Source organism: Nomascus leucogenys, chromosome 8 (assembly GCF_006542625.1).
Source record: "Nomascus leucogenys isolate Asia chromosome 8, Asia_NLE_v1, whole genome shotgun sequence".
NCBI classification, from domain to species: domain Eukaryota; kingdom Metazoa; phylum Chordata; class Mammalia; order Primates; family Hylobatidae; genus Nomascus; species Nomascus leucogenys.
The window spans coordinates 75,182,678-75,204,037 of record NC_044388.1 but is presented as its reverse complement, the minus strand read 5'-3'; the positions used below and the strand labels follow the sequence as shown (position 1 = coordinate 75,204,037).

Here is a 21,360-nt window from a genome sequence, read left to right as displayed (position 1 = left end):
GCTTCCTCTAAGGTTTCACATAGACCCTGGGTGAGGAAAGAGCCCTAAATTGCTTGAAAAATTGATTGCTCTTTGGGCGAAACAAGAAACCTCCTATGGAAGGGCATCATTTGGGCATATATCGGGGTCTCAGTACAAAGATGAGTGCTCAAGAGGTCAAGATGCTTAAGCAGAGAATCTGACCAGAATGTTCGTGGTACAGAGAAACAGTCTTGTTGGGAGAAGAATGACCATTGAGGCCTTGGAATATAAGCTAAATAAGCTTCAAAGGGAATACAAAAAAGAATCAGGCATAAATCCTTTACTACATTCTTTTGTACAACTCAATTTTTGCCTAGAAAATCATACCTTGCTATGCATCCCTATTGTGTTCCTCCACCATCTATTTTGTGTTTTAAGCGTTATTTCATTTTTATGTTCACAGAAGCTTGTTGCTACGACTACATGAGCAAAACAGCAGTAGCAACAGAAATGCGTTAATATCTCTCCTCAGACCTTGAAAGCATTTTCCTTAAAGGTGAACAATGTTCCACATACAAGGAGGTTTTCAGCACTATGTGCTAGAAATTATACTGAGTGTTTCTTAATTTTACGTAAGTCGGTCAATATAGTTTTGAGCTTCCCCAAGTATTATTACCCCAGTGTCATACACGACACTGAAGTAAAGGGCATATCACTCTCTTTATTCTGTGTATGTATGTCTCTGCTTACAGCTAAGGAGTTCCTAAATTATAGTTTTGTAAACATTAGTTCTAAATCATTCTGATCACTTGAATTTTGAAAATGTCAAAACCAATCACATTAATGTAATAGAAAATACAGGTTTGAAGTGCATTGGCTCACTGTTGTATTTACTATCGATCAGCGGAGTAGAAATTCCCATCGCGGAAGAGGGTTCATTCCTGTCTCTCAGCCTCAGCAGAGTTAAACATTTCAGAGCTTTCCTGACTTTGGATCTATTGCGCATGCTCTGTCCTTTACCACTATCTAATCCTAGGGGCATATAGAGCCACTCAGAGCCTTAGAGGTACATTCAGTGAAATGGAACCAACCACCAGATAGTGTAGCCTATTGTTCATCTGACCAAAATGCACTACGTTGGGATAGCATGGATTCTACAGACCCGTGAAGCCCATTTGGACCACAAGACACTCTTTCCATCATGCCTGCACACCTATCCTTCACTCTTCATTGGCTCATGCAGACTTTTAAAAGTATTTAGCAATAAGCATCCTACCCCCAAGAAGCTTATGATCTCATGGAGAAGATGGCCAAGCAACAGACAATCCCAACATGGTGAATGCCGCTGAAACAAACGTGTACCTGGATCTCCGTGAGTGCTGGGAGGAAAGCAACCCAAACTCAGAAAACTAGGAGAGGTGTCAGGGAAGACATTTTCCAGAAGATGGTTTCGTGTCTAACAAAGCCGTGAGACGAGCAAAGAGGAGATGAAAGGCTCAGCGTTCCATGGGACATTTCCGTAAGTCCAGTATCTCTAGAGTTGAGTGTGGGAAGCTAAAAGAGAGGAAACAGAAATGAAAAATGCGAATTCTTGAGAGGCTTTACTTACCCTGCACAAGCCAAGGACAGGTCTGCGGGAAGTAAGCAGATGCACAGTTAGGAAAGCCCGTATCAGGAGTTAGTCACGACAGGGAAAGATTTGTACACTTTGGAAATCGTAAAAGAATGAAGAGCCCAGGTCCTCGTTTCCGTCTCTGTTTTTCACGTTCCTCCCGGATTTCAATTTCCTTCTGGAATCTCAGCTCTCTTCATCATCCGCTCTGGCAGGAACACTAAACTGCAAACGCAACCCTACGATTCAGCGAACTACGTCCCGTCAAGATTTCTGGGTACATATCCATTTACTTTCTTGTTCTCCCGTGACTTTCCATATCACTGCACACAGTTGCTACTGTAAGATAAACAGTAAAAAGCCGCGTGTGGCCGGTACGGGGATCGAACCCGCGACCTTGGCGTTATTAGCACCACGCTCTAACCAACTGAGCTAACCGGCCCGCCGGAAACAGGGGACCTTACCTCTCTTGAGAAGTTTAACGGCGAACGTTATTCCAACCACCTAAGAAACTTTTCTGAAGTTCTTGGAGCTGGAAAGAACCTACGATCTTTGCTGACCTGTTTAGGATCCTCGGCAAATTTCTTCTAACCCTGAAATTTCCGTTAAAATACAATTCTGCGGAAGGAAAGTTCAAATGTCACCTGCTTCAGTGTTTCATGACAAGGGGTTTTAGCGACGCCATCACCGTCCGCCAGTACTGTGGCCTGTCCGTATCACTCCTTTCTACTTTGCTTCCGTAGCTTCTGAGCGACCCGTGAAGAAATTGACGGAAAACGGAAGGAATTACCGCCAGTTCCTTTCCACGGGACGTCAAGGCCAATATAAGTCTCCACCCAGGCTCCTCTGCTCGTAACTTCTAGCACGATTCCCACTGTATTCGCCCATGTTTCCCAAAAGTGAGTATTTGATCCCTACCCCACCCCATTTTTAGCAAACTCAGGAAAACACTCTCATATTTCTATCTGAAAAGGACACTTTAGAGAAATACTTTCCATTACAGTCTTTGTGTTCGCATTGTATTCCTTCTCGATGAAACAGGTATAAGTCCATTGGTATTTTACGCACGACAAGACAACTTTGAAGCCCGACTCATGACCTTTAGATTAAGAAACACTCTCCGGAAGCCCTGCTGATCGCTGGGTCTTACGAGGTTGATGCCTTCTGTCCCAAAGAGAACTATTTCCCTGCGTGTTTCCGCCTGGCTGCCCACTTCTCCAGTAGAGAAACAGCTGTTCCTCGGGATTCATTTTTGGAAGTTCTTTGGGTCCTGGGTAAATGGGGCCGCATCTTGCAGCGTCGACAAGGTGGTTGAATACGCAGGAACACCCACAGTACCCAGGGACTAATAAATAGCTCAATAGGTAACTTTCGAATAATTGAATAAAGGAAGTCTCAACCAACCCCCTTGCCGTATTACAGATGGTCCACCTCTCTGCTTAGACTATTGTGCTAATGTCCTGTTCCTTCTCCCGGCTTTTGAACTAGCTTCTCACCTCTCTCCAATCCATCTTTCGCGGGGCTGGCCTGTCTTTCCGCCTCATTTCTGAAATTCTATCCATTGCCGCCTCTATGCAAACAGACTCTGGTTAATCCTTCACTCGGTATGGCTCCCCTCTTCCGCACTTTGCATTGCGAGAAATGCCCTTCCTTGAGGCAGCTGGAGGCCTCCTCCTCCTGAAAGCTTAATTGTGGACACAGCCTTGAGTAGAGGCGAAAAGGAAAGAAGGCTGGGAGATAATGGGGGAAAAACACACCTTTGGTCTGGTTTGAAAGCTGGCGCCCGAAAAGGGGAGCGAAAGGACAAGAAAAAAAAACACGCTCCGAAAGTGTCTGAGATTGCCGCGGCCGTAAAGCAGAGCACTAACCGCGGTACTGACACGGGAGGGGAGCAGGGCTCCACCGCCGGGCCTGTGCCCATGGACCTAGGTGAGGACGGGCTCTCCTTCCTCCGCGCCCAAATGTTGCATTTCCCAAGACCACCCTGGCCCGCCACGCCCCCATCCTGTGCCTATAAAAACTCCCGAGACCCTAGCGGGCACGGACACAAGCGGCTGGACGTGAAGAGGAACACACCGGCGGGAGAACACAGAACACCCACCCTCTCTTTAGTCACCCTGGAGGCCTCGGAGAAGGCGGTTTCGGTGATCCGTGAAGAGACCCTGAGTCTTTTACATCCCGGAGAATGACAAGAGAGCGAGTACCTGGGCGGCGTTTACTTTCTGGGATTTCGGGAGATGCGGTTTTCTGCACGCCAGGGGCCAAGCCTGAGACGTAGATGGACGGCAGGGATAGGAGCTCTCTCCGCGTCACAAACGCCCCTGCTCATACCTGGGTTCCTTGATTTTCCTGCCTATGTAACCCAACTTCCCGTGGCCGGGCTCTGAGCTCTCATTCTGCGGACTGGGACAAAGGGGTTAACTGTCATGCGCTTTGTATAACCCCAGGATTCTGCACTTGCCCAAGGGCGAGGCGCAAATCCAAAACCACGCACAACTGAACACCGAGATCAGCTGAGTCCTGAGTGTCTCACGACATAAAATCCCTACGATTTTAACAAGAGTTGTATTTGTGCTAGCACTGTTACTGACAAACGCATGTCAGATCCCATCTGTCTTTAGCTCAATGTGTGACGTTAGACACGTCGTTTTGCTCCTCAACTTTCTTATTTGGAAAAAAAAACAAGTGTTCTAGATTTGCAGACGGCCGTTTCAGAGCTAAGTTCCAGTAGCTGTACTGTAAGTTGATCTCTTGGGCAGTCCTGTTGGTGAGGAAAGAGGGCAAATTGAGAAATGAACAAACAGAGAAGTTGCAAAAAGCCCTGTGACTTGCAGCACAGGACAAGCCTACAAACCCTGCCATGCCACCCTAAGCTCACTCAGACCCGATGATCCAAGATAAGACCAAAGCCAAACGGATCCAGCAACTCTGCGCAGATCTTCATGTTCCAGCAGCTAAGTTCCACTGAATAAACCTATGATTCGCCTCGTTTAGAAATTCTGGCCGTGCGCGGTGGCTCACGTCTGTAATCCCAGCACTTTCGGAGGCCGCGGCGGGCGGATCACAAGGTCAGGAGATCGAGACCATCCTGGCTAACACGGTGAAACTCCGCCTCTACTAAAAATACAAAAAAAGTTAGCCGGGCGAGGTGGCGGGCGCCTGTTGTCCCAGCTACTCGGGAGGCTGAGCCAGAAGAATGGCTTGAACCCGGGAGGCGGAGCTTGCAGTGAGCCGAGATCGCGCCACTGCACTCCAGCCGGGACGACAGAGCAAGACTCCGTCTCAAAAAAAAAAAAAAAGAAAAGAAAAGAAAGAAAAGAAATTCTGTCCAGTCCCTCCTGAGAAGGACCTTACTAACTTTCCCCCTAAAACTGTCCTATGAATAGCTCCAGTCCCCAAACCCTTTAAATTCTGGTCTCTGACTCACCCTTGTTTTAGGCGGTACTGGGACTCCATAGAGGCGGGGCTCTTTGCTCAGCAAGTTTAATAAATCCAAGGTAGTAGAATCAATTTGTTTTCTTGGTCGTCTTTTTTTGAGGGAGTGGGTCTTCTAAATGTTGATTCTGATCCCTGTCTATGGATATTTATAAATAAATAGATGTTTGCACTCCATCATTATGTGGAGCTAAAAGTGTTAAATTTAACTATCTAATTACCTCTAAAATAACCACTAAACTCAACGATCTGAAACTTATCTAATTAGTTCCACATCCTGGAACGAAGGGATGTAATAGGTAATAACAGGTCTCAGTCTCTAATGGAGACATAATCACACAGACACCAGATGAAAGCTGAGTAAAGTGGAAAGCAATAGGTGGAACAATAATTTGCTTTATGCTACGATTTTTGGAGTGAAGCAAGAAAATTAATCAAGGAAACAAAGAAGAAATCCAAGAGGTAGTAGTGTTGGATTTGCGTTTTGTCATATGACACTACTTCTATTCTACAGGATTCACTTGGTCTCCATCTGACCTCCTCAGGGTAGACTGCTCTTTCCCAATCACTCCTGCAATTACCCTAGGAGATTTGTGATCCTAAAGTAAGGGGGAGTTTTAAATTTACTTCTAAGTACACCTGCATGATGCCATTAGTCAGGGAGGTAGCTGAACAAACTCAGCTCTGAATCCTTTAAGCAGACGTAATAATTACTGACACTCTGTTTAATCAGATTCTGAACATGATGTGCCACTTTTCCTTTTGCGTCTGAAGTGACACCAGCCATTTTCACAGTTTGTTCCACCAGGAGGTCCTGGGAGAAAAGTGATAAAGGTAGATTCAAGAATGGTTAGTTTGATAAGAGAAATATAAAGGCAAGTATCTTTTTCACTCAGTTCCCCTTGATTCTAAGAGTGGGTCTATATAAAGAAATGCAACATGCTTCTGCTAATTAATATTCAGGCAGAAAAAGTCATGAATTCCACTACAAACCCACGTCCCTTCTTCCGAAGACATGACAAATTGATGAGGGTATTCTTTCTTCTGTCGCTAAAACGAAGTCTGAGATATAGATTGCAACATTGGCAGTGCCATAGTGCAGAATATATCATAATTAACACTTTTTACTTGAATGCATAAGAAAATAGAATTGGAATGTAAAGTTAATAAATTAATCATCCCTGTTATAAACAATAGAACATAGAAGAAAAATTGCATGGTCTTTGGCATGCAGTCTTTGATTTGGGGAATGCATTTTTTTCTATTGCTATCAGGAAGAAAGAACAGAAACAGTTCATATTCCCATGGTATAGACAAAAGTATGCATTTATGTTCTTACTCCAGAGGTGTATCAAGTCCCCCAATTTTTCATAATCTACTCCAAAGAGAATTGAACTGTCTGGACTATCAGCAAAAAACATTGGTACACTGTATTGATAGTATCATTTAAATCTTCAGTGAGCAAGAAGTGTCAAATAAGTTGCAGATTTTGTTAAGCCCCGCATGCTCCAGAGGGTGGGATAGAAACACAGAAACCATTCATCGACCTGGTTCGTGAATGAAAGTTTTAGGATCTGTGAAATTCTGAGACATTTCCCCCAAAGTAAAGACTCACTGTTGCATCTCGAAGCTCCCGTCACTTAGAAGGGAGCACTGTGCTCACCATGTTTCTTTGAGCTGTGAAAGCGGCGCGTTCCACACTTGGAGACCCTTCTCTGACACATTTACCAACAGATACTGAATTAAAATATTAACAAATTGAATCCAGCATTATCTATAAAGCATAATGCACCATGAGTTAGGGGAGATTGCCTTGGGAATAAAAAATTAGTTAAGCATTGAAAAGTCAATTAAATGTAATATACCACATTAACAAAACAAAAAACACATGTAATCATCTCACTAGATGCAGAAGAAATATTGGACCAAATTTGCCATCCATTCGTGGTGTTTAAAAAATATCTCAGTAAACCAAGAATAGAAGGAAAATTCCTCAGATGAATAATGGGCATTTAAGAAATTCCTACAACTAGCAACATAGTTAATAGTGGAACAATAAATATGTACCATTTAATATTGGAGAAAAGTGCAAAATATCTGTTCTTACTTCTTCTACATTTTACTGAAAGTCCTAGCTAGTGCCAGAAAGTAAGGAACGCATGAATGAAGAATAAATGGCACACTCACTTTAGAATAAGAAAAATATATTCATTTGCAAACAATATGATCAGATACACAAAAAATCCTAACGCATCTACAAAAACAAGCATTGTAAGTAAATGCAGCTGTGTCACAGATTACAATATACAAAAATTAATTGTATTTCTATGTACTAGCATCAACAAAAATGCAAAATCAAATTACCGTTTTCAATAGGTTTAAAACAAATGAAATATTTAGAGATAGACTTGTCAATGTGCACAAGACTTGTACCTAGAAATCTACAAAAGATGGCTGAGAAAAACTCAGGAAAACCTGAATAATTGGTGTTGTTTGCCATATTTACAGATTGAAAAATGTAATATTATTAAGATATCATTTTTTTTCCTCTGAGTTGATCTATAGATTTACTACAATCCCAACAAATATCCCAGCAGGAGATTTTGTTTTGTTTTGTTTTGTTTGTTTGTTTGTTTGTTTGTTTGTTTTTACAGAAATTGACAAGCTTATTCTGAAGGACCTAGAGTAACCTAAATAATTAGGAAAAGAAAAACAAAGTTGGAGGACTTACACCAAGTGATGTCAAGACTTATTATAAAGCTAAGGTCATCAAAATAATGTGGTATTGTCTCAAGGATACTTACACAGATTGATGGAACAGAATAGATAGTCCAGAAATAGACCAACGTATGTGGTCAACTGATTTATGACAGAGGTAAAATGTTATTTAACGAGTTTTTTAAACAAATGGTCCCAGGCAACTGAGTATGGAAAAAATGATTCCCTACCCTTACCTCACATCCTATACAACAATTAAATCAAATGGTTATATACGTAAAGCTTAACGTTAAAGATATCAAACTTGTAGAAGAAAAGAAGAAAAGAAGTCTACACATATTTGATGTTGGCAAAGCTTTTCAGAAGGGACCAGAAAAGCATGAGCCCTTACAAAAAAGATACACTGGATTTTATAAAATATTAAAATATTTTTCTTTGAAAGACAGTATTAAGAAAATGAAAAGGCAAGACATAGACTTGAAAAGAAATTAATATATTTTATGTGCACACGTAGTTGTTATACATCATATGTGTTATAGATACACATATATATAACAAAGGACTTTTACGGAGAATATAAAACACATTTGAGAACTCAGTGATACAAACACTCAATAAGAATAAGGGAAAAAACTTGAGCAGGCATTTCACAAATAAGATGCTTATATGGCCAATAGGCACTCTAAAAGATGTTCAACAACATTAATCAGTACAAAAATGCAAATTAAATCTATCAAGGATTAATAGGTAACAACAGATCTCAACTCCCCTGAATGGAGAAACAATTAGTAACACAGATATTAGATAAAGATAAGTTAACTTGAAGGATCAGTCGATGAAAAGATACTTGGGTTTATTTCCAGGTTCGTGTTCTTAAGAAGTGATGCATTCAGCAGAGCATTTGAGGTAACTGCTAATTAGGGACGGTACTTCCTTCTCTTTCATCTAATGGGAGAGTGAAATCAGATTAGAACTAGAGCTTTCCTAATGAGATCTTTTCTCTCTTTCTCAGGATCCCGACTCAGATTGAAAAAGCAGAGGACGGTCACTGCATTCCAGGTCTGAGGCTGTGTCCCAGAAGCTTCACTCCTGGCTTCGCCTTGGTAGGGAAGTTTCCGGAGGTGTTTGAAAACCTGGAAACTTAAGTGGGACATGGGACGATATTTGTGTCCCGGTTATAAAAATTGGCAGAAAAGACAAGTGTAGTGTGGGGATTAGCTCAAGCGGTAGAGCGCTTGCTTAGCATGCAAGAGGTAGCAGGATCGACACCTGCATTCTCCAGCTTCTTTTAATCCCTAGGCTACCGATGGTATCTGGCCTAGACGACAGTTGCACAGTACTATTACTCGTTATTGTTGTGGCAGTTTCTATGTGGATCATTGGCCTCATCCACTGGGCCTGGTGCTGAAGAAGTGCTTCAGGAATGAATCCACAGATTGAGATGAAAATTCTCAAGCTTTCTCTTTCTCACCTCCTCCAAGGTTCTCCATCACTTTCTGAGTCCTACAGGAGGGAAGTGCTATTGAAGATGCGGCTATATGGCGTGAAGCTCTGGGGCTGGGAGAACCTGCCCCACCACTTCCGGGAGGCGGTGCCGGCAAGGAGCAGGTGACGATCACAACTCTAAAGCGGGCTGGAATAGCTGTGCCCGCAAGCCAGGCAATTCCGAGTGGTGCTTCTCCATCCGGAATGTGCTCTCTACTTCCGAGAGATGAAGAAGGCGAAATTGGAAAGTGAGGAGAGAGGTCTCCCTCAAGACCTTCTTTGGAAATCCCTATTCTTCGCACTGTCAGGCTCATAGAACTTTGCTCAAGGCACTATCTGAGAAGCTCCTCCCTCAATCTTGTCCTGCCAGGGGTTTGGCGACCCAAAGTACCGGCAGGCTCCTAATACCCAGGAAAACGGGTGGGGTGCAGTGTTTCCCCAGTGGGGAATTAGCTCAGGCGGTAGAGCGCTCGCTTAGCATGCGAGAAGTAGCGGGATCGACGCCCGCATTCTCCAGTTTCTTGTCTGGTTTATGTCTCTTAGTCTGTGTTCCCCGTTGTTTCTCCTGTTGACGATATCGGTGCTTCTTACCTGGGAGAAGATCAGAGGAACCTGCCGCCTCCCTAGAGCCCGTGTTTTATTGATCCCCGTATAAGAGTCTTGTTGCCCCTGCTTCCAGCCTCCCTTCTTTTCCACTCCTGCCGCAGGTTTGGCTCTTCTAGGTACTCAGGTCTCAGTGCAAATTGCCCGTCTTTAGACAAGTACAGCTAAAAGTGATGCCCACACGATCTCTCAGTTCCTATTACATCTTCACAAATATCGTCTCCTCCGGAAAGTATGTCTTTGAATTATTGGTTTGTTTTTCTCTCCCCTAGAATGGGAGCTTCCTGAGTACCGAAACACTGTCTGTGTAGAATCTGTTTAACTCACTTCATCACCATGTGTAAAGTCCTATAAAATACGGTTACTGCCTTGAACAGATGAGGTGGGTAGTATAAGGAAACAGGGAGATCAAACACAAAGCAATACTTAAAAAATTATCCTGCCACATTTCTAAAATCTTAATAGTAGCATTCACTAATGTAGTTCGGTTTTCTTTGTGCTTTCTCCATATCCCCTTATTATTATTATTATTATTTTTGACATTTGACTGATAATTTTCCATTGGTTTCAAATGACAAGCAGATTTTGCAATTTTCTAGTTAATTCCTGTGTTTCCTTCACCATTCTATTTTCTGATTTTCTTCTGGGCTGCTGCTGCTGCTGCTGCTTCTGCTGCTGCTGCTGCTGCTGCTGCTTCTGCTTCTTCTTCTTCTTCTTCTTCTTCTTCTTCTTCTTCTTCTTCTTCTTCTTTCTTCTTCTTCTTCCTTCTTCTTCTTCTTCTGCTTCTTCTGCTTCTGCTTCTTCTTTTTCTTACTTCTTATATTTGACGCACTGATTTCTTCTAATGCTTTGTAACTTGGTATTAAAAGGTATAATTTAAAATGAGAAAGAAGTTTCTACAGAATCCTTAGAAACATGTCATTATAAGCCCCCGTTTTCATTATATTCTAAGGAGCTGGAAGATATACTTTTGATTCTTTTCTAAACTGTGCATTCGAGAATTAATCTCTTCTTGTTTACTTTTATGTTCATTCTTTCAATGTTATTTTCTAATTTTTGTGTATCATTTTATTTATCAACACATAAATAGATGAGTTATATATACATGTATTTATGAATGGCAGCTGAACCACACATTAGTGCTAATATTGGTGACTAAAATTTGGAGAACCAGACATTATGTACCTCATAAAGCGAAGCAATGGAAAATGCACAAGCCCACCTATCAAATTGTCTTGTTAAAAGATTTGAAGCTGAATCTAAATGAGCCTCTACTTGTAACTACCAGTTTACAAGAAATAGAGTAGATTAAGAACATGTCAAGGGGCAGGAAATAGATACAATGAAATAAATACAACATAGAGGTGTTTCTAAGGATAAAAGGCCCAGTTCCTTCAACAATTAACTGGTATTAACTCTTTATGATACTATAAGGGTAAATATATGTCATTACACATTTGTTAAAAAAAAAAAAAAAAACCCAGGATGTATAACACAAAGAGCAAACTGTAATGTAAACTGTGGACTTCAGTTAACAACAATGTATTAATAATTATTGGTTTACCAGTTGTAACAAATGCACCACACTGATGCAAGATGTTAATAATAGGGGAATTGTAAGAGAGGGAGAGTGATGGAGTTTGTGGAAATTCTATCTATTCTGATCAATTTTTCTTTAAACCCAGAACTTCTCTAAAAAATAATGTCTATCAATTTTAAAAAATAATATCCACAAAAGAAAGACCAGGGAACTTTTATGGATGAAAAGAGTCTTAAAAAACATAAAAATCTGTAGATTTTAGTTCATTATTTATAATCAGCAATTAGGAGAAATTTTTTTGTATGGGTGACAATCAGGAAAAAGGTTAATATTAGATCATATTTATGATCTATTACCAATTTGTTAACAATGGGTACATACACACATACAAACATGGCCCTAAAATTTCCTAGCTCTCTCAAGCTGTTGATTTCATCATTCTCTCTGCTGCTGAGTTCAAGAAAGCGAAATGTGTAATGGGTATCTCTCCTTTCCAACCTTCCTTCCAGTTCACAACCTAGTGCTGTCCACTTGCATGGGATGTTTCTTTCCATCACAATGCTCTGAGATAACTAAGTCAAGGGAAGTTTGTGCAGCCCTCCAGACCCTCCAGATTTCAAAGGAAAGCCCACCGCTGCTGGTCTGGGGGAGCTGATGGCCTATTCATGGATGAGATGGACTAAGGACAGTGGGAAGCACAATGGACCAACAGTATTGTTGGAGGGGACTGGGTGAGGAAGCAGGGGCCTAAACAGCACTCTCCGGATACTGCGTGAACACTGTCTCCACAGGGGTTGTAGCATCAAAAATTAAAGCTAAATGTTGATTTATTTCTGGTAATCATTTTGTTCAGCAACCTGGAAAAACGAAAAAAAAATTATCTCATTCCCTTTCCTATTTAAAGCCTGAAATATTTAATTAAAATGATAAAACTTTAAAAAAGTGCTTATTAGGCCAGGCTGGTGGGAGCCGAGGCGGGGGCGGGGGGTGGCGGGAGGGGGAAATCACTTGAGGCCAGGAGTTTGAGACCAGCCTGGCCAACATGCGAAACCCCGTCTCTACTAAAAATACAAAGTTAGCTGGCGTGGTAGTGCGCGCCTGTAATCCCAGCTACTCGGGAGGCTGAGGCAGGAGAATCTCTTGAACCTGGAAGGCGGAGGTTACAGTGAAGCGAGATCGCACCACTGCACTCTCAAAAAAAAAAAAAAAAAAGGTGCCTATTGAAATTTTTAAACTTACAAGTACTCTGACATATAAATAAATCATTTTCTCTACATACATGGTTTTTGCACTTATACATGTCTAGACACCCTAGGAATGGTGGTGCCGTGGTGTGAACATGAGCCTGGAATGGCCAGCCCCAAAACCTCCTCCTCATCAACTGTTGACTCATCAACAGTCAGTAATCATAACTTCCTTAAAATACAAGAGCCGCAAAACATTCCGGGATATCTGTGCTAATTAATCTGGCAGTTCCTACTGTGTCTTGCCCCAGGTGTGACGTGCTCTCTTCCATGAAATTAGTAACTACAAACTGTAATGGGAACAAGACAATTGATTGTCTCCGCACTCTTACCCAAAGCGTTCTCTGAGATGTTTGGTAGTTATTTGGGTCCTTACTTGACCTTCGTGACCTTAAAACAAAGGAACATGGCATTTGTGAATCTGAAAGACTTGTGATAATTTTCTCATTTCCTCCAGGCCGTGTGCATCACTCTGAGTTTGCGGAGGAACAGCCCTTTTTCAGGGCCCCCTCGTGTCCTGAGTATCATCCTCAGAATGTGAGGCTTGGGCCCAATCTGAAGAGGGTGTGAGGGAGCGCCAAAACGCAGGGATTGTCCCACAGTGCAGGCCTGCTCTGTAAATCCCTTCCTCTGACTAGCTTGATTTTAGGCTCTGAGAATGGATGGGGTGGGATTGTGAAGGGGTGGCCTATCCCTCCACACCTGTGGGCGTTTCTCGTCGGGTGGGACGAGAGCCTGAGAAAAGAGACACAGAGACAAAGTATAGAGAAAGAAAAGTGGGCCCAGGGGACCGGTGCTCAGCACACGGAGGACCCGCGCCGCCCCGGTCTCTGAGTTCCCTCAGTATTTATTGATCATTATCTCTACCATCTCGGAGAGGGGGATGTGGCAGGACAACAGGGTAATGGTGCGGAAAGGGTGAGCAGGAAAACATGTGAACAAATGTCTCTGCATCATAAACAAGGTTAAGAAAAAAAGTGCTGTGATTTGATGTGCACATACATAAACATCTCAATGCATTAAAGAGCAGTATTGCCGCCAGCATGTCTCACCTCCAGCCGTAAGGCGGTTTTCTCCTATCTCAGTAGATGGAATATACAATCGGGTTTTACACCGAGACATTCCATTGCTCAGGGACGAGCAGGAGACAGACGACTTCCTCTTATGTCAACTGCAAAGAGGACTTCCTCTTTTACTTCTCCTCCTCAGCACAGACCCTTTTACGGCTGTCGGGCTGGGGGACCGTCAGGTCTTTCCCTTCCCACCAGGCCATATTTCAGAATATCACATGGGGAGCAACCTTGGACAATACCTGGCTTTCCTAGGCAGAGGTCCCTGCGGCCTTCCGCAGTGTTTTGTGTCCCTGGGTACTTGAGATTAGGGAGTGATGATGACTTTTAACAAGCGTGCTGCCTTCAAGCATTTGTTTAACAAAGCATATCCTGCATAGCCCTAAATCCGTTAAACCTTGAGTCGACACAGCACATGTTTCTGCGAGCACAGGTTGAGGGTAAGGTTACAGATTAACAGCATCTCAAGGCAAAAGAATTTTCTTAGTACAGAACAAAATGGAGTCTCTTACGTCTACTTCTTTCTACATAGACACAGTAACAGTCTGATCTCTCTTTCTTTTCCCCACAGATTGCTTTTCAGTACTTTCTGCTGAGACATTTTGCATATTCATTTCTCTCTCAAGGAGCCTCTATAACAAAAGAGAAAAAACTGTCTCGGTTTCTGTGTGTGGCACATGAGTTTGAAGGATTTCTGAGACGATCGTTCAGGACTGGCGTTACAGATTAAACGCCAGTTAGATTCAGGACCAGGGACGATGGATCCCTGGCAGGCGGATATAACACCTCGTTAAGGACAGACTGCCCACCACTCTCCTTCTTTCTCTGTTTCTGGATTTATTTTCTATAAATTCCGCTGGGTATCAGAACCTTCCTTCGGCTGACTGACGCTTTGCAATTTCCTCTCCAAGCCCGGATCTGTTCCCCCAAATTCTCTCGTTCCTGCTTCTAGCTTCCCTTTTTAGCTTCTCTAGTTTCGCGTCATCGGCTTTCCATTTTTCCGAGGTTGAATCCCCAGTTCCAAGCAGCGGGGAGGTCTTCTTGTCATAAAATCAACTTCCCTCGGCTCCTGTAACAGGGAGTGGGAGCCCACCCTCCCACTCGCCGTGTAGCACTCTGCATCTCTGAGAAGAAAGTGACCACCCAGCTCAGCACAGATTTCTTCGTCTTTGAGCACCTGCTCAGAGTTCCCGCCCCTCGTCGCTCCTTGGTTTTCCCTCATCGTCTACATACAGTCTGTTGGATGTCGGTCAAGGTATCGCCAGCCCCTGCCATGGGAACCTTTTGGGGAAAAACAGATCTGATTTATTATACTTCAAAGATGCCCAATGATTCCCGGTCGTCTGTGTACCATAAAAATAAAAACAGATAAAAATAAGAAGATCAATGTATTCGACATCTGCACCCAGGCGTACAGCTCTGAGGTGATCAACCGGGAAGCGAAGGTAGCCCACCCAGAGGGAAGAAAGGAACAAAGCTGGAGAATGCGGACGCGGACCCTGCAGGCCGCTGCCTCCCAAGTGAGCGGGTTACAAATTCCGCTAACCCCAGCCCTCACCCCGCTATTGGCTATTTGAGGCATGTGGGGGTTTTTTCCGGACTACAAGTCTTGTGTTCCACCTGGTTTTTCGGGACCACTCAACATTCCTGAGCTCCACCCCTGCCAAGGTGGAGCCAGCACAGGACTGCAGGCGGAGTCTCCGGACTCATCCAGAAACAGCCACCGCGCGGAGCCGGGAGCGCCTGTCGAAAGAGCACCCATAGACAGCTACTGTGGGGAAGCTCTGGGCCCGACACAGTTCCGCTTGCTTGATATTTTAGAAAAGAAGGAATTATACCCCAGCTGTAAAGGGAGCGTGGATTACAGCTGTAACAAGTACTTTCCTTGCAAAAGCTGCCCTCTCTGAGGCTCGAACTCGGGACCTTCAGATTATGAGACTGACGCGCTGCCCACTGCGCTAAGAAGGCGACGAAGTGCAACGTCACGCCAGATTGTACAGGAATTTCCTAATTTCTTTCCCCAGGCGGGTTATTTTGGGACTTCAGTTTTCTTCGCCCAGGGTCGCTAGTTCTCCAAGATTATTTCCAATAGGCACGCGTAGGCTCCTTTTTAGCCCATCGGAAGACCCTCACAGTCGGAAGCCATAGTATACTGAACAATTATGCCTGATCTCATTTTCTATTGATCTGGATCTTCGTCCCCTCAGATACATTAGGCAATAATTACTGTCCGCAGTTTCCTTAGTTGGAATAGCGGGCTCTCACTAAGTGGTAGTTGAATGAATGAAAAGCTCCCAAACGTGCCTGCAGTTTACACTTACCTGTCTTAATTTAAATTTGCATTTCCACTTACGTCACCTGAGATAGTCCCCTCAGAATATCACCAACTGATTTATGATGAGTCTTCATGTTTCTTCACCTCTATGTTGCGAATACCCTATTAAAGATTTTATTCCCATAATTTCATTTAGTCCAATTTATTTCTTTATTTATTTGCCATAAATCTATACATCATTATCCCCATCTTACTGATGAAACTGAGGATCAGCAGAACTAAATCCACAGCTGATAAGGGGCAAAACCAGGCCTTGAAAGCAGATTTTGTTTTCCAAAAAGTGTGCTGCCCTCTTTCTCCCTCTAGACCATGTAATCTCCCTTTTCCTCTCCACACCACCACACTCATTTGTTAAGCAAATAGCTATAGAATTTTAGATTCGTTGGTCCATTCAACAAACTTTAATTCACCACCTGCCATGTACCCAGCGTTTATGTTCTAGATTTCCAAGGCATCCTTGGCCCTTTATCCCTCACATCCCTACAAACACTTTAAATCATTAGTTCTCAAAGTGCGGTGCCCAGACCCACCACATAATTCTCGAGGACACATTCCATTTCAGGTACTGTGCTACCTGAAGCTTTGAGGATCAGAGGATATTGAGCCATCCCTGACCTCAGGAGCTGACAGGACAAACTGTCCTATCTGGTCCGGTTCCTATACTCTCAAACTTCCGGATTCTTATAAACGCATCTTCCTAAATATTTTATTTTGATACTGTAACTCTTCCATTCTGTACTAGTTTGCTAGGGCTGCCATAATAAATATCACAGACTGAGTGGCTTAACCAACAGAAAATTTTCTCCGTCCTGGAGGCTAGAAGGGCTGTTAGCTTTGGTTTCTCCTGAGGCCTCTCTCCTTGGCTCGCAGATGGTCACTTACCTTCTTGCTGTGTTCTCGCATGGTCTCTCTCTCTAGACATATTTCCATCTTTTCTTATAAGAACACCTATTGAGAGTTAGGGTTTCGACATGAATTTGGTGACGGTGGGGCGGGACAAAATTCCCACCATAACAGACTCAAAATTGTTTACATTTTCACCTTCAAATTGCAGTAGACTCTGTTACTGGAAAGCACTACTTGTTTTTTTTTTTTTTTTTTTTTTTAAACAAGTATTTTAGAGTCCCTTAATTAAACAGACCATATACCTTTCCTTATCTAGGAATTCCCACTCCAGTGCCTGGTCCACACACCCATTATTTCTCCTCATCTCCATTCTTCAAGGCCCATTCTTGATCTTTCATTCTTATGTGAAAGAATGTAGCCTGGAGGAATGTAGCACATTAGTTTTCCCTCTGAATTGCATGACTCATTGTCAGTAACTATCTTATGGTTTTTGCTGTTACGACATTTAGTATGGATGTGTGATATCTTTCATTAATATCCTCCATCTAGTAGTCACTGTTTCCATAAGGAAGCGCAGCCAGTGTGCACTACACTCCAAAACCTCACATATGCATAGACTGGTTATGTAGTCTAAAGAAATCCTGGCTCTGAGTCCTAATTCTGAAGGTAGTGGTAAACTTCAGTCCTTTGCTGTGTTGTTCACTTAGGTTCATGCCAAGCTTATGGGGCCCAATGCAGGCCCCAGGCAAAGGAGGGAGGGATGTAATGCTTAACCTGTTCCTATTTCTACCGGCCAGGTTTGTTGCTGTTGTTATTGTTGTTGTTGTCGTTGTTTGTTTTTCAGGTGGAAGCTCAACAGCATCCATGCCATGGGTGATTGATGTTTCTCTAATGTTAGCAGTATCTTTTCTAATGAACTCTCTCCTTGATGATCTCTTGTCATTTGTCTTGGCCAGTGTCAGTAAGGGGTCTGCATGTAAAAATGCTCATAGGTACTTGAGATGTTCATCTTTTGCTCCTTGTTTGGGTGAATTGTTTCTTTCTTAATTTAGTGAAGTCTTTTCTCTCCATTTTCATATTCCAAGCCAATATGCTTCTCTTAAAATACTCTCCTTCATAATACAGCCTCTCCAGACTCTTTTCAGGTCTTGGCTTAGATCTTTGAGGGGAAATTTTTGCAACAACTACTTTCTACTTTGCTGCACACCTCCACTTAAGCTCAAATACAGACCCAAAATGATAAAAAAGAAAATATATACATTTGCATCTCCAGATGTATACCTCAATGCAAACAGAAAGCTGTGGACAATAGAGCAGTGATTACCTGCTTTCTGCTCTGGTTTTGTACAGTCTTATGTGGTAATTTGTTGAAAGCAGATAGTGGGAGCTATAGGCCAGAACAAGACATTATTCTATGAGAATAATTGGGGCACATGAAATTCATGGTTATTCATAGAATACATACTTTTTATTTTATTTGCCATTTCTAAATAGAAATTACATCTCATTTGCACTCATACTCAGAAATCGGAAATGTGGGAGAAAAGCTGAGGCAGGGCTTGCATGTCTGACATAACATAAAAGAGTCTTGGAACATGTCCTGGATCCAGGGTCTAAAACCCCTCATGGCCTTTGGAACACCAAACTCGTGCTAAAGGGTGGAAGGCTGCCCTGCCACACCACAGTCTAAGCCCAGGGCATAGAACCCCTCATGCTTGGATGGAATCCAGGGCTCAGGGTATAAAACTGCTCGTTGCCCCTGGAATGTGTCTAGACTTGCTGGCTCCTTGCTTCTAGCACTCCCAGGTTCATAAAACGATTGTATCTTAAACTAGAAGAACATGTTCCCCATTATCTCAGTAGCAGAACATGTTCCATATGCTGCAAAGGAAATGCTAAACTGTCACAGCTATAGCTCATGTGTTTGATTCGCTGCTTCCTTTCAAACCCGCACATCCTCACCATCTGCTCTTTGTTGATCACCAATAAATAGTGTGGGCTTCCAGAGCTCAGGCCTTTGCAGCCTCCACACTAGCGTGGCCCCTTGACCCACTTTATGCACCTTAAACTTGTCTTGTCTCATTCCTTTGACTCTGCCAACTTCATAGCCCCCACGGCCTGGTGTTGGGTCTGGCCACCCCACAGGAAATGCCAAGCGGCTTCTTATATTACGCACTGCTATGGTTCGAATACCCCCTTCAAACCTCAAGTTGAAATTTGATCCCTAATGTTAGAGGTGGACCTAGTAGAAGGCATTCGGACATGAATAGATGAATGCCCTCCTTCTGAGGTGAGTGTGTTCTCACTCTATTAGCTGTTAGAGCTGGTTGTTTAAAAGAGCTTGGCACCTCTCCCCCAACTTGCCTCCTCTCTTGCCATGTGACCTCTGCACAGACTAGCTCCTTTCAACTTCTGCCATGAATGGAAGTAATCTCCAGGCCCTCACCAGATGTAGATGCTGGTGCCAAGCTCATGTATGGTCTGCAGAACTGTGAGCCAAATAAACCATTTTTCTTTATAAATTACCCAGTCTCAGGTGCTCCTTTTAGCAACACAAAATAGACTAAGGTGTGTACATTTTTGTATTTGTCAAATGTGGTTAGAATACCAAATGAGGTACTGCCTCACAGATCCCTGAGATGTCATTACTTGCATAACAAATCATAAAATAGATATCATAATAATGCATCAGCAGACAGGAAAAATCGTAATAATAACAAAGCTCATTAAGGGATAGCCACATAAGTTTATCAGTTAGTTCTCTCTAAACTCTGTAATATGAATGGCCAATCTCTGGGATTTAATAATACAAAAAATATGTTTTGGTCTCCCAGTGTCATTTTAATCTTATTCAGTAGGATACATTCTTCCCTACCTCCATATGAAGACATACACAGTTTATGCCTCATCCCGGCAATACAGTCTCAGTCTCAAAGTTAAGATGCTGAGCTCCACGTAACACTCTAAAATTTAACTTGACGTAAAGATCAGATCTCTTCCTTTACTTACTGGGGCTGTTGAGTCATGACTATTCGGATAGTTTTCTAGGGAAGATGTTTCATCTCTCTTTTCTTACCCTAACATTCACCATTTGTTAACCACTGTTCTGAGACTTCTGTGTTTCAATTGTGGTGGAAGATGAGTTAAAGCCAGGGAGGGTGGGGGTAGAAATAATAAAGTTCTTACTTTAAATGGTGTTGTCATTAGTCAGTGTCATGCTTCCATCAGCTGTTTGAATACGAATAATTTTTTAATACGATCCATGATTGTGGATTCTCATGTGCATTTCCCTGATGATGATGTACTTCCTGTACCCCCTTTTTTATGACTGCTTTTCCAGCCACTGCAAAACTCAAACTTCCTTTTGCTTCTTTTCCTTAGCTACATTCACTTCACATAGCCACTGGGACTGGCTCAAGTTGACCTCATGCCAATGCTCCCTCTCTCCTGATTCCCACACCTGTTTTGTGGGAAAGGCCTACATCTGGTTGTCCCTGAAAAGCCCTGGGACTACAGGCCAATCCCAATATAGAAGGAACTTCAGGCAGTCAATCTGCCCATTTCTCCCCTTTACATTTCTCATGCATCTAACTACCATATCTCCCATATTTTGGTGCCAGTGATTGAACTTGTTGGCACTTGTATTAGTCCATTGTCACACTGCTATAAAGAACTACTGGAGACTGGGTAATTTATGAAGAAAAGAGGTTTCTTGACCCACAGTTCCACAGGCTGTATAGGAAGCATGGCTGGGAGGCTCAAGAAACTTACAATCATGGTTGAAGGCGAAGGAGAAGCAAGCATGCCTTACCATGGCAGAGTCGGAGAGAAAGAGTGAAGGGGGAAGTGCTACACACTTTAAACAACCAGATCTCAGAGAACTCACTCATTGTCATGTGAACAGCATGAGGGAAATCTGTCTGGAACAGGTTGTCTGAACCCATTGAGGTGTTCATCCAGTGCTGTTTCAGAGAAATCTCTATTTCAATCTATTCCTATACATTAGTTATTGAAGAACAACAGACAATCACAAAAACAAGTTGACCTTTTTGTGATCCTTGAGCCAGTTGCGAAGGGCCCTCGTGACTGGGCCTCATGCCAACAACTCGTTACAAAAAGAGCTAGGGTTCCAGACTGCCCTGAAGCTTCATGAGACTTCTCCTCGTCTGTGCGCAGACAGCTGGCCAACTCTGGAGCCAGGCTGTTGCTTCCCGGTCTGTTGGTGAATCCTCCATAGTCTGGTGAGTGTGGGTGTATATATATATATATATATATATTATTTGTATATATATATATGATTGGTATATATATATATGATTCGTATATATATATATGATTGGTATAATATATATGATTCATATATAATGTCTTTTTCCTTCCCATTGCAATTTGCTAATTATATCAGTCTGCTTATTATTTCAATTTGCTTACTATATCATTTGCTTATTATATCTGCATTGCCAGGAGTTTCTCTTTGACTACATAACCAGTCTATGCATATGTGAGGTTTT

At 42.7% G+C, this 21,360-nt stretch overlaps 3 non-coding genes across 3 annotated transcripts; 1 reads left to right on the top strand and 2 right to left on the bottom strand.

Annotated features, from left to right (window-relative positions):
* Positions 1-1,941: 1,941 nt before the first annotated feature.
* On the bottom strand, positions 1,942-2,015 carry TRNAI-AAU. Its single transcript has one exon. It is a non-coding gene; the product is annotated as a tRNA-Ile (tRNA).
* Positions 2,016-9,654: 7,639 nt separating this feature from the next.
* Positions 9,655-9,727, top strand: TRNAA-AGC. The gene has a single exon. It is a non-coding gene; the product is annotated as a tRNA-Ala (tRNA).
* A 5,836-nt stretch (positions 9,728-15,563) lies between these two features.
* TRNAM-CAU lies at positions 15,564-15,636 on the bottom strand. The gene has a single exon. It is a non-coding gene; the product is annotated as a tRNA-Met (tRNA).
* Positions 15,637-21,360: the final 5,724 nt, after the last annotated feature.